At 43.5% G+C, this 14,135-nt stretch overlaps 1 protein-coding gene across 2 annotated transcripts in view; it reads right to left on the bottom strand.

Annotated features, from left to right (window-relative positions):
- Gabrg3 (gamma-aminobutyric acid type A receptor subunit gamma3) overlaps nt 1–14,135 on the bottom strand; it is a 490,885-nt gene that overhangs the window by 362,376 nt on the left and 114,374 nt on the right. The gene's annotated exons all lie outside the window — the stretch shown is intronic.

Genomic DNA, 14,135 nt, shown 5'->3' with positions numbered 1-14,135 from the left:
ATAAACAAGAGGAATAATTGCCGGAGGAAGCCACCTTCACAGAGGACTTTATCTCCTTCCATAGAAGGAGCCCTTGGCACCAAACCCCTCCCAAATGCTTATCTCTGTATATTGTCTCCCTGGTGAGAGCATTGCAACATTGGGAAAGATGCACACTCAAAAAAAACCTGTGTTGAAAACAGCTCCCCATATAAGCAGTCGTGAAGTTGTTTGTCTTCCTCTTTTTTTCAGAGAAGCAGGGGTCACATTATTTTACTTCCGTACTCACTGGCATTTGCCTTGGGTTCAATAAGTAAACAGATTTTTCCCCCATGCCTTTTTCCATGAAGACCATCAGATCAAAGAGAGCACATCGTTATTTCAAGTATGTATTTGAAAGCTCATTAAGAGACAAACAGCAAAGGCAAGTGGTCATTTGTGAAGGTGAAGGGAGAAGGCACAGGGACAGTGACAATTCTCCCTTTATGCATGTTTGGTTTGCATGCGCACGTCTACATATATGTAGGTATGTGGGCACATGTGCAGGGAGCACGCATGGGTGGATGCACGGAGAGGACCATAGTTGATGTTATGAATGAGAGTCCCTAGGAGGGAGCTGTGGCCACAAAGACTGAATGGCTGGTTGAACTGCAGTGATCTGGAGAGGCAGGGACATTGCAGGCACAGAGGTTAATTTCCTCTCTCTGGCTAGCGCTGGCCGGCTAAATAGTCATTCTCTGCCCACCTTTGCATTGGAAATAACATCCTGTGACTGACACATAAAAGCCTCGTAGAATCTATTGGCTTAGCAGAACAACTGGCTTCCACCAAACCAAGAGCTGGGAACATCTGAGCCCTCTCGAAAAGCTTCCTCCACCTTGCTGTAGCTGCTTCTACAACGTATCCACCAATGGATCTGAAGCTAGCCTTGATTCATGACCTTCCTTATTCTGGCAAAATGTCGAATTTATTTCAACTGCTTCCACACTGGAACACGGAATTTGAGGTAACCTAAATCTGGATTTCTGGGCCATGGTCACTCAAACCTGATTCCGAAATAAAGCTGTGCTTCTCACAGGAGCAGGGATATTGCTTTCCTCTGCTGCTCTCTATGCATTTCTTAAGGCAGGATCTGTCACCCGAGCTCTGCAGGTCCACAAGTGTGCCTAATCGCTTTGCCCCAGGGATAGAGTCTCTGCCTTCTGAGTTCTGAGATGACGGGAAGCAAGTCTGGCTGACTTGCTGTTACGTGCATTCTGAACCCAGGTCCTCCCACAGGCAGGTAAAGGGCTTTCTCCACAGAACAATTTTCCCAGTTTCTCTTTCAACAAAAGTTCACCAAGACCCCTCGTCTTGTGGAAGCCCCGATGTCGGGCATGACTGTGATGAGCCCAAGTTGAGCAAAATTTTTTGCTAAGGGACACTGACCGAAGACCACCATTTTCTATATGTAACCAAATCGCTCTTCGCCATCTGAACTCAATACCTGGCCACCTTGTCCTGTCTTCAGAGAAATCCGTCCAGCCAGCTTATCCCATCAGCCCTCATACTTCCTCTTGGTAATTCTCCTCCCACCGACTCCCTCCCCCGTTCTCTGGTGTCAACTGCTGTGTGCTGACTGTATTTGGAGCGGATCCGTGCTGAGTAAATGCTGTTTTACCATGAAGCACACCCCACCTCTGGCTGCAGACAAATCACCGGCATACAGGACTCCCAAGATCTGCACGTCACTGTTTCTATTTGAAAACTGGGAACTTTGGAAACCTTTCTCTGCTTATAAATACACGAAAGACATAAATATAGCGCTTTAAAGCTTCACTTTTTTTGTTTTGGTTTTACGTTTTGTTGTTATTGCTGATGCTTGCTTATTTGCTTTAAGACAGGACCTTTTTATATTGTCCAAGCTGGCCTCCAATTCCTGAGTTCAAACAATCCTCCTGCGTTAGCATTCTAAGGAACCAGGAGCTGCAGGACGCACCATAACACTGGGCAATGCCCATGTGAGAGACACACTTGAATGATCTTACAGTCAAGGTGTGGGAACGATGGGTTCAAAGAACCTACATAAGCTGGAGCCCATGCCCCAGAGTAGAAGGCACATGTCTGTAGCACTGATGCCACAGGGAGGGACAAAACACACAATAGACAGTGTGGAATTTGGAGCTCCAACAAGGTGTGGGGCAGGACGGCTGCTGGGCTTTTCAGCGTTGTTTGCTGATAACATGGAGGTTCATGAATTGCACCTGGCATGCTGGGGTTGCTACCAGGACAAAGCTCCTAGAAAAGCATTTTAAAACATCCCCTCCAGCTCTAGATTCCTAGGACTCAGCATATGTGCCCATCAGTGGTCCCGGAGCTGACGGCACATGTCAACTGGCATTGCACCTGAGTTTTCTGTGTCTGTAGATAGCCTCAGGTGATACTGGGTATTCGCCCTGTAATTTTAACTGTCAGATGACTATTTTTCAATAAAATGTGGCCTTCTAAGCATGGTTGTTTGGGGTGTGTCTTAGAGTATCTATTGTGTGAAGAGACACCACAAACACGGCATCTGATTGACAGTTCAGAGGTTTAGTTAGTCCATTATCATCTTGGGAGGAAGCAAGGCGGCACACATGCAGACATGGTGCTGGAGAAGCAGCTGAGAGTTCTATACCTGCATTGGCATTGGCAGGCAGCAGGAGAGACTGGGCCTGGCTTGAACATCTGAAACCTTCAAGCCCACCGTCAATGACATACATACTTTGTCCAGCAAGGCTACTCCCTACGAGCCTACGGGGCCATTTTCCTTCAAACCTCCCCAGGTTACATTGAAGCTCCATAGTGAGAAAATATTGCTCAACCTTTAACGTCCACAAAACATGCAGCCTACTGGAGAGTGAGAGGCAAAAGGTTCTTTACAATGCAAAGGTAGCACAACTTCTCAAAATCAATATGCTAGCATTTTGGGGTATCTCCTAAAATAAGGCAAGCAGGGGCTTAAATCAGGAAACTGGGATTCTTGGGGTAGGACAGAGAATGCTCTGATTACAAACGAAGACAAAAATTATAGCAATAGAATGCAGAAAGGAAGAAGGAGAGAGAGAGAGAGAGAGAGAGAGAGAGAGAGAGAGAGAGAGAGAGAGAGAGAGAGAGAGAACTACTTTAAATACACTATTCAGACTCAGAACAGTCAGGACTGAAAGAAGCCCAAATGGAAAAAGGCTATTGATTAGCAGCTGCCAAGAGTTTGAGGAAAGTAATGAATACGGAGAGAGAGGAGTTGGAGAAGCTAAAAACCAGCATATGACATGGTGAGAGTAGACACATGCCATTACAATCCTCAAAACCTACAGGATGACACAGAGTGAGCCCTGAGCTAATGAATGAGAAGAGGCCAATTGGAGCAAGAATTCCCTGGGAAGGGTCGCATCGGAACAGAGCTACGTTGGCAAGGGAAATCCTGCACTTTATGCTCAGGTTTTCTGTATTCTGAGTCTAGGACCTTTTAAAAGCACCTATCTCTTGGAAGACGTTCCAGTAAGAGCAACATCTGCAGCTTTAATTAACTACAAACTGGAGGCCTGATGGCAGAGAAAGAGTAAAATTGTATACAGCTATAGAACTTTGTATGCATATGGGAAGCACGATGAATAAAACTCAGAGAGAGAAATTGGGGTTCAACCTAAAGATTTGAAAAGAAAAACAGCCAGCCACTAGCTCTTATCTCTACCTCAGTCTGAAATGGTGACCCTGCCTCCAGAAATCTCAGAATGAGACTGTGTGTTGAGACTTGTTTTCTCCTGTTTTATAATCCTCTCTAGGGCTGGGATTAAAAGTGTGCACACCATGATTAAAGGCATGCACTGCCCTGTTTCTATGGCAACTCTAGTGTGGCTACTGGGATTAAAGGTGTGTGTCACCATAACCTGGTCTGTAAGGCTGAGCAGTGGGGCTCTTTCACTCTCAGATGTTCAGTTAGTCTTTATTTATTAAAATACAATTGAAATGCCACTACACATACGAAAAGAAAATGTTAAAACAGCTAAAGGCAATGGAATGACTATTACTCAGCAGAGAAAGGTGGAAAGGGGGAAAGGCAAGGAATTCCCTACCTTCCCCACCTTCTGATGTGCATTTTACAATACAACACTAATGTAAACCATGGTAATTTTACTCATGAAAAGCTAGAAAAGGAAAAGCTGGATATAGTGAAATCGAGCTCTGAAAATAAGACCAGAGATCGAATAATTTTATCATGAAGGAAGTTGCTGTATTGTGGTAAGGGTATCAATTCTCTAAGGAGACATGATTATTTTAAAGGGAAACCTGACAGGCATGGAATAGGGGCTGTGGTCACCAGTTGCCATGGCAGAGCACAGTACCCTTGCAGCCCAGCAATGACTGGCAGGTGAGGAAGACAAGGCAACAAGGACATGCAGGTGGGAAGACTCGTTTTGAATGTGGGAGGGACCAGGCCGCAGGCTGGCGTCCCAGCTGGAATGAAAAGAAGAAAGCAAAGAGCATGATGGTTCTACTCTCAGCTTCCCACCTGTGGAGGCGAGGCAACTTCAAATTTCTGCCAACAAGCCCTTCCCACCATGGTGGAGTGTGCCCGTTAACTGTTAGCTGAACCCTTCGTTCCTTGAGTGGCTTTTCTCAGCCAACAACCAAAAAGCCACTATGTGGGAATTTAGACATTCATATTTTCACAAGGTTAAGTGTCAAAATGATGTAAGACTATGTCATTGGATTCAGGAGTATATGAGAATCATAACAACCCATGGGGGCTCATTCCCCATCGGGAGGCTAGTTTGACATTCATCCAGTCAAACCACATAAACCAGCATAAGAACAGGACAGACAGATAACCCATACAATCACTGTATAGTGACAGTAGTTTCAGAAAAGGCAGCTGACACGACCGAACACGGCCTCCAGAGTTTACAAATCAGAATCGAAGAAGAGAGGCAAGAGTAGTCATAACAGGGAAAAGAATTTGGGAAGAGTCTACATTCAACCCTGTTTATGAGATGTAAACAGTTTTGTCTGAGGTTGGAATGGAGAAGATAGCTCCTCCCCACTCTGGACCATCTTCCTGTGAGAGGTAGTTAAGGAGAGGACAAATTGAAACAATTTAAGATAGAAGCAGGGAACTATAGCTCTGTTTGACGGCATATGACTGGCCTTCGTTACTTTTTGATCATGGCCATGAAGCGGCGTGATTCCAGAGGACTAGAGTCCATGACGGTGAGTGAATGCAGGATGGATGCAGATGGGAGCTCACGTGGTGATCTGCAGGCAGAAGGCAGAGGAGTACTGGGATGCTGGAGCCTTTTGAAACCTCAAAGGCTGTGCCAATGACAAACCTCCTCCAGCCACTACCATTCTCAAAGCCGTACTTCCTGACTCTTCCCAAACAGTTCCACCAGGAAACAAATATTCAAACACATGAGTCTGTGGGAGCTGTTCTCATTAGAATCACCACATGACCTAACCGCAATCTATACATGAAACACCCAGCTTCAAACTCTGGAAGGAATCCTAGAGGCACACAGCACACAGAGACAGGATGCAGAGCACAGGGGTTATAAGTACAATCATCCTCCTTAGCTAAGAAAAGAACAACTGGACTTTGAATTATGGATATTAATATGTATACTCACAGGAGAGAGAGGGGGGGAGGGAGAGAGAGAGAGAGAGAGAGAGAGAGAGAGAGAGAGAGAGAGATTGTTCTTTCAACCGAGAAGTTTTAGCAGGGGTGAAAATTTGGCAGCAATTAGCACACCCCACACCACGAGCTTAGTGACTGACATTGTTATCCAGAGAAATGAGCAGAGATTTTTCTGGAGAAAGCCAATTACAGGACAGAGGAAGGACAAACACAGGATAAGCCTGGAGTATTGGAGCATCATTTAGTTCTTGAAAGTAGAGAGTTAAAAAGGGGAAGGAAGATAAGAAAAAAAAAGTAAAGAAAAAACAAATCCATGCTATGACTTCCTGGGGAGATTTATCAAACCATCTATTAGCCCAAGAAGGAGAGGTTGCAGAAAGATCAAATCAAAGATTTCATTCCATACAAGTCCAGCTTGGTGAACACACTAACGGGGGAAGGGCCATTTATCAGAGCATGGGTGAGTCAAAGGTACCCACATCATCAAATATTACCACTCCAGTATGGGGATTGACCTAGAAAGCCACACAAAAGTCTCAACCTGAGGCACCTTACGTATTGACGGGACACAGGCTAACCCCAAGACCACGTCAATGTTGGGATGCATTACCTACAGCTGGGGAAAGGGTATGGTCAGGGAGTCTCAACCTGAGGCACCTTCTATATTGGCTAAATGCAGGCTCACACCAAGACCATGGAAATGCTGAGCTGGATTCCCTGCAGCTGGGGAGAGGGGATAGTCAGGGAATCTCTGATGGAGGAGGGTCATTTGTCTATGTGTTACTCTCATTGGTTAATAAAGAAACTGCCTTGGCTTTTTGATAGGGCAGGATTTAGATAGGTGGATTAGACAGAACAGAATGCTGGGAGAAAGAAAGCATAGTTGGTGAGATGCAATGGAGCCAGATGCCAGGTCAGACATGCTGAATATTTCCCGGTAAGCCACCACCTCGTGGTGCTACACAGATTATTAGAAATGGGTTAATCAAGATGTGAGAGTTGGCCAATAAGAGGCTAGGACTAATGGGCCAGGTAGTGTTTAAATGAATACGATTTGTGTGTTGTTATTTCAGGTAAAGCTAGTCGGTAGGCCGGAGCCGGGCAGCAGGAAGCAGCCCACCACTCCTTCTACAAGTCTCAACCTGAGGCACCTTCCATATTGGCTGGACACAGGCTCACCCCAAGACCATGGAAATGCTGGGCTGGATTCCTTGCAGCTGGGGAGAGGGGATGGCTAGGGAGTGTACATGGAATTCCCTCCTCCCTTCCTTAGGCAAGAGAATGTTAACAGCATCATTACCATGACCTAAGACCTGGCTCTCATTGTCGAGTTCTGCTACTTCCTCACCATGACTCCGGCTAAGGTGGTTTGTTGAAAACTTTCAGTTTCTTTGAGTTGTTGAATTGATAAAGACATTTCTTCCCATTTTCTCCTGAACATCTCCCCAACAGCAGCAGGCCTGCAGCAATTCTCCACTCACTCTGGATAACGATGCCACTAAGTTCTTTTTTTTTTTTTATCAGATTTATGAATTGTTTTTAAAAGCCAGCATTTTTGTTTTATTGCTTTTGCTCCATGGTTTTCCTCCTTTCGTTGCACTGACGTGTGATCTACAGTACTGTCTCCCTGGTAACCACCACTTTTCTCTATCTCCGCACTTACTTGTTTTTAATACCCCACGTGTAAGTGACATCACTCAGCTTCCCTTCTGTCCGTCTGGCTTCGCTTAGCATTATGTCCTCCAGGCCCATCCGATGTTGCATAGGAAGCAGGAACTACATAATGTTCTATTGAATGGACAGAATGCAATATCTTCACCCATTCATCCCCTGGCAGATCCATGTTTTGTTTCTGTATCTTGGCTAATATGAATGTTATGGGTATGAGCATGGGGTATAGACTTCTTTACAAGGTGGTTGCTTTCCTTCTTCTAAGAGGATAGCTGTATCATTTGGTAGTCTATTTCAATTTCTGTAGAAACCAAAATAATTTGGTCATTGCTGAACAAGCTTCTGATCGTGCAAATCCTATAGAATCTTCTAGCATTTGGCTGCCTAGAATTAGTTGACTGTGCTTCTACCTCTTAGTCAAGTAATGAATTTCCTTTATGGGGAAAACACACACACACACACAACCAACAAAGGAAGGGGGGAGGAAAAAAATGTACCATACAGAAATCATCATTTTTCCTTAAACAGTTTATTTGAAATAAAAATCTCTAGTATGAACTATGAACTCTAGTATGTCCTTGACTGCTGGGATTACAGGCACTCACCTGTATTTGCAATCCTTTTTTTAAGCAAGACAGACCAGAGTGTTCCACAAGCCAACAAGGGTTATTTTTCAGGTGACCTCAGATTTCACTTAGGAGGAAATTGTTTTTTCTGCCTTAAACACCAGAAAGCAAGGGGCATTTCATTTTCCGTGGGCTCTGTATGTGTGGATGGTACTATAAAATTACCTTGAATTTCAAAGACTGAGCAGTGCGGTCCCACGGGATTCCAGCTGAGTTCTCCATCATTACCAGGAGTGCTTATTTATTTCCCCATTCACCTCGAAAGAAAGCCCTCACCGTGAGAAACAGATGTGTCAAAGACCTCTTGAAAGCAGTCCGTTCAAAGGCACACAGCTCCGTATTTTCAAATGCTTGGAAGAGCCAGAAGGAAAGTGTGGGTAGTTGTATCACAAATTATTGATATTGGCCATTTCGGGTGGGTGGGACAGACAATAATGTAAGGAGAAAATGGTCGTCTTTAGTAAGGAGCAAATAATTGTCTATAATAAACTGCACCGTTATGTTATGTGCTTGTTACAACTGATGTGTGTAATGTATGTGTGCTTGTTTTTTTAATGCAAAAGAAGAAAGGCTTACAAGGAGTGCAATGCAATTACTTGTTCTCCCCTCTCTCCCTGCCCACATGTCAGGATTTATAACTGGCTTTGCTATTTCTATTTACCTTACTACAGAGCCACACCTGTGCCATTAGGGGCCAGCAGGCTAGCTGCCCTTGGCATGGACTGCTGGGGTACCCTGAGGCCACGGTGCATGGGTCTCTAGTTTATGACTAAATAGCTGTGTTTGGTCTTCAGACTTCAACTTGAAGCCCATGTGTGTGACTTTGCTAGAACCTGAAGCAAAGGTAACTCAGTCCTGAGAAGCTGAGCGTGGGTGCAAGGCTGCTCAGACTCAGCACGCTGGGGTGAGGCACTGAGGACAAGGTTGGCCACCCCGAGTGGCCTGGAAGAAGCATTCCTGAGTGAAATGATTACAGAAATGACACCATGTGACACTCAAGTCTCTGACAAATGTCCACACTCATTGGGAGTAGGAAAACCAAGGGTGTGACAAAATCTGCTGCGATCAAGGTTTTCAGCACAATTCCAAAAGAACTGAAGGAAATGTTAGCAGAAGAGCGCGCATCGTTTCCGTCAGCGGTAGCTTTGTTTGTTCTTCATAGAGCCTCAATATTTGAGATCTGAGTAATGCCTAACATAGGCACGACCCCTGGGAACTCTCTGGAGAGGCAAGTCCACACACACATGTCTCTGTTGAGAAGTAAGATATTAGCAATCATGTGTATCAAGGCTAGAGAGTTGACGATGTATTAGGATGCTTTTTCAGTGGGAGAGAAGCCGGTCAGTTCCAGAAACCCTGTCATTCGTGCACAGCCAGCGGTGCCTTCCTGAAGCTGGCAGTGTAGAGCACAGCTTGACACCGCATCCATACCGTGTGACTCTAGGCTAGTCATGAGCTGGAGACTCCATCAGTTGTTTAAACAGTCAGCCACCATGGTGGATACCCTCTCTTGCCGAGATCGCAATAAGGCTGCCACCAAGCACATTTTATATATTTATTTTAAAAAATATTGTATTACTAGCATCTTCAGCAGCATCCCCCTGGAATTTGGGCATTTTCCTGAGCCAGTCAGTGAAACAGATTATGACTCAACTTCATATCGTTTTTTAGAGTCTAGTTGAGCGTAGGAATAACCTTGCCCTCCCCCAAATCTTTCCATAAGCAGTCAAATCAAAACAAGCCCAAAGTGTTCCAAAGCTATGTGGAAAGAAATATTACATATAAATGGATTGGGTCATTTTAAGAAAATAATAAATAAATAAAAAGAAAATAATAAAGAAAAAGAAAATAAATTATAAAAAGAAAATAATGAATAAGAAGAAAAATCACTTCTCAGGTCTCGAGGCCTCTCATATTTGGTGTGTGTTGTTGTTGTTATTAAATCTAACCAGTTTTTAGGAACATAATGAAAGAGAATGTGGATTAGCTTTTTTGTCTTGGTTACTTGTTGTTCCTGTGACCAAAATGTCTGTCATAAAAGAATGGGAGGCTTTAGTAACTTTAGCTTATTTTCAGAAGATCTGACCCACAATTACTTGGCCCTATGGTGGTGGAAGCATGGTAGAAGAATAAGAATAAGAAGGAAGAAAATGAAAACGTAGAAGGTGTCAGAACAAGATATGCCCTTAGGACCTCCTCTAGCTGGGTGGCTCTTCCTGCTTGCCATGGCCTCCCAATATGAGCCCGTCACGAGACCAGTTCATGAAAGCATATATCTATTGCTTAGGTCCCACTTCTCATGAGCCGTCTGCTCTGGAAACAGACACACACAGAGACGGACGTCCCTCATTTACCAGTAGTTCTCAATCCAGTCATGCTGACCAGCACACTGCTCAAACAGCTTCTAATATTGACCATAGGCCCTAGCTAACGCGTGGAGCTCAGGACATGCAGTTTGGAAGGGGTTTCTCCCCCAGAGACCCTATGATAACTTAGCTTCCGCCACATGATATGGTGGCCTGAATGAGAACGTTCCACATAGGCTCTAGCATTTGGATTCCTGGTCCCCTGTTGGTGGCATGGTTTGGGCAGGCATAATAAATGTAGCCTAGTGGGAGGATGTAGGTCACTGGGGGGCTGGGTTTCACATTCCTAGTTCATGTTCTTTTTCCAGTTTAAGGTTCAAAATATGAGCGTTCAGCATAAAGCTTCAGGGGCCATGTCTGGGGCTAACAGCCACACTCCCCTGCCATCATAGTCCCAAACCCTCTGAACTCATAAGACCAAAGAGATCTTTCCTTCTATAAACTACCTTGGTCATGGTGTTTTATCATAGCAATAGCAAAGTAACTAGTGTACATAGACAGGAGGGTCAGAAAATTTGTGCCTTTCAATTTGATTTTCACTTTTTTTTTTTTTTTTTTGGTTTTTCAAGACAGGGTTTCTCTGTGGCTTTGGAGCCTGTCCTGGAACTAGCTCTGTAGACCAGGCTGGTCTCGAACTCATAGAGATCCGCCTGCCTCTGCCTCCCGAGTGCTGGGATTAAAGGCATGCGCCACCACCGCCCAGCAATTTTCACTTTTTAATAATGTATGGATTCAAATTTCCTCTTTCCTTTTGTTGTCCTATTGATGCTCAATTGTTCTAGTACCTTCTTTCCCAAATGAGGCTCTGGTATATTTTATTTAAAACTACTTCAACATAATCACATTAGTTTACTTCTGGGGTTCTCCGTTCTGATTGAGGTGTCTTGCTGTGATCATTATACCTAGAAAATAGGTTTGAAAATGTGTTAGCCGAATCACTCTAACTTTCTGCTTCTTTCCTAAATCATGTCCACTATTCTAGGTCCTAAATCATTCAGATAACAGTTGCACACAGTTATGTCTTCAACTATAAAACTTTTGGTAGGATTTTGTTAGGGATCAAGCCCACAGATGAGCAGGTGGATCGCTGTCATTCTCTGCCCAATTTTCCACCTCACAAGTAGACACACTCCAATCTACATGGAATTCTATCTCTTTCATTATGTTTTTCTGTGTTTTTTTTCTGCATGAAGATTACATACTTCTTAGGTTTATCCTTGTGTATCTCATTTCTAGAGCACTTGTAAATATTGGAATTGTTTTCATTTTGGTTTCCATATACTCCTGGTAGTTATACATACAAATGTGACTGAATTTGTGTGCTGTTCCTTTATTTAGACACCTTGATGAATTCAGGAAGTTTCAGGAACATCCTGTAGATGTCCTGTGTCAGTCAGGTACTAGGAAATGTTTATTTTACCCTTCCTAATCTACATACCTGTTGTGTCTTAGTCTGACCTGGGTAGTGTCTAGAACATTGAAAACCATGCTAGTGTGTTTTCATCAACTTGACACAAGCTAGAGTCATCTAGAAAGACAGAATCTCAAGGAATTTCGTTCACCAAACTGACCTACAGGCAACTCAGCAGAAGATTGTCTTGATTAACGACCAATATGGGAAGACCCTGCACTGTATGTCAAGTGTCAACCTCAGGTAGGTGGTTCTCCTGGGTTGAGTAAGAAAGCAAGAAGCTAAGTGAACCAAGAGGAGGCAAGCTATGAGCAGTGTGTATCCATGGTTTCACCTTTAAGCTCCTGCCCTGTTCTCTCTTCACAATGGACCATAACCTGTAAGAGAAATAAACCCTTTCTTCCCCAAGTTGCTTTTGGCCCTGGTGTTTATCACAGTAGCGGAAGTAAATGATGGCAAGCAGAATGCTGAAATACAACAGCAAGGCTCTTTCCATGGCTGCTGATCTTCGCTTCCTCAGCACTTCCCAGTGGAATAGGATTCTTCGTACTTTTCCAGATCTTATTTTGATGTTGTTAAAAATGTATGTATCTAAGCCAGTACAAGTTTAGCTTGTCATTCCTTATGTTGCTGGGATCAAAACCATGGCCTTACACATACCAAGGCAAGCATTCTACCTTCAAATCACCATGCCCCCCCCCCACACACCACCCTTAACTTTTGAGGCAAGGACACAGGCTGGCCTTGGCTTTACAATATTTGTATTGCAGCCTCCTGAATGCTACGATTAGACACATAACTTATTTATCTTTCTTCATAGGTGCATATATGTTATCAAATAAATTATATATAAATGTTATGAGCTGAACTACATCTACCCCAAAGCAGTTGTCTATAACCCTGACCCCTGTGACAACATTGGGAAGAAGTCTGTAACTAGGTGATTTAGTCAGATGAGCCCATGAGATGGGTCCCAATACAATGCTAATGTCTTGATAAAAAGAAAACTTGTATACACAGGCAAACAGAAAAAAGTGACGCAGGGGCCGGTCACAGTTCACTGATAACCAAGTGGCTCTGTCACTGTGGGTGCAGGGTGGAAAAGTGAACTTTCAGTTCGGTCCTTCAGGCGGTTCTCATTTCTAAATCACAGTTGTGTAAATATTTCCCTCTCACACTCTGTGCTTTGTTAGGGCATCTCCCTCGTCTTCATGTTGACACTGGAGCATGTTCTCCTCTCCCTGAAATTGTGGCTTGCTTATCCCATCGTCAACGGATGAATGAGTTCTGATGGCCCTTAGTCATCTGGGGACTCCTAGGACAGGATGGCCACTGACCCATTAGTACAGTTCCCAAAAACTGGGTTAGTGTGGAATGCTACTTCTGTAAACTGTGAAGACGTGTTGCTCTCTTGGTTAAGAAAAAGCTGAGTGGCTGACAGCTAGGCAGCATTTTGGGGGCGGAGACAGTGCTGCGAAGGTGGGCGGAGTCTGAGGAGTCGTGAGTCAGATGTGGAAGAGGCATCATGGGAAGTTCATACATTGAGGTACAGGAGCCTCAGGGCCACACAGATAAATAGAAATGGGTTGATTTAAGTTGTAAGAGCTGTCTGGAGACAAATTTAAGCAATAGGCTGAATATTTATGATTAATATTTATAGTAATATAATTAATGTGTTTATTTGAGGAGTGACTAGTAGGAAAGAAAAGTCCACCTACACTGGGTTTAAGAAATCTTCCTTTTTTTTTCTCCACTTTCTTTTTTCTTGGACATTAGTATTTTTTCTGGGCTCAGGAACTTCCAGGAGGAGAGAGGGACCACAGGAGTAGGCTGCTGCTCTTGGAAACAAAACTCTGAAAATTCAGCATCCTGACTATTGAACGTTTTTTCATCTGGCTTGAATAACTTTTTTCTGTTATTTTTTTCACACGGAAATTTGTAATACTTGAATTCCGCCAGTCTTTCAATTGTACATGAATGAGCACATGCCTGCTTGCCTTGTTATCAGTCAGAGACCTTTCATGCCAAATCCTAGAACAGACACAAATTATTTTAAAACAAGTTTATTTACCATTTTATTAAATCTTTTATTTACAACCTGAGTATTTCCTTTAGCTGTTGCCTAAGAAGATGATTCATAAAGTGTTTATAAGATTTGGATTCATGAGATCAACATTCATGGTTTTGAAGACAAGATTTTTCTTCATGCATTCTCAGTATTTATAAAAATTCAACATAATATCCATTGTGACAACTTCATGTTACTGAAGTCAGACCCTATCTTTTTGTCACCTAGGCCTTTGTTATCATCTTTTTTCTTTCTTTTTCCCACTTTCTTCCCTTTCTCTTTTGCCCTGTTCTTTCTTTCTCTCTATGTTTTATGTCTGGTAAAAAGAATATTGTTAACAACTGCAGTTTCTAGTAAACAA

Source organism: Microtus pennsylvanicus, chromosome 18 (genome assembly GCF_037038515.1).
Source record: "Microtus pennsylvanicus isolate mMicPen1 chromosome 18, mMicPen1.hap1, whole genome shotgun sequence".
NCBI classification, from domain to species: Eukaryota; Metazoa; Chordata; class Mammalia; order Rodentia; family Cricetidae; genus Microtus; species Microtus pennsylvanicus.
This window is presented reverse-complemented; position numbering and strand designations above follow the sequence as displayed.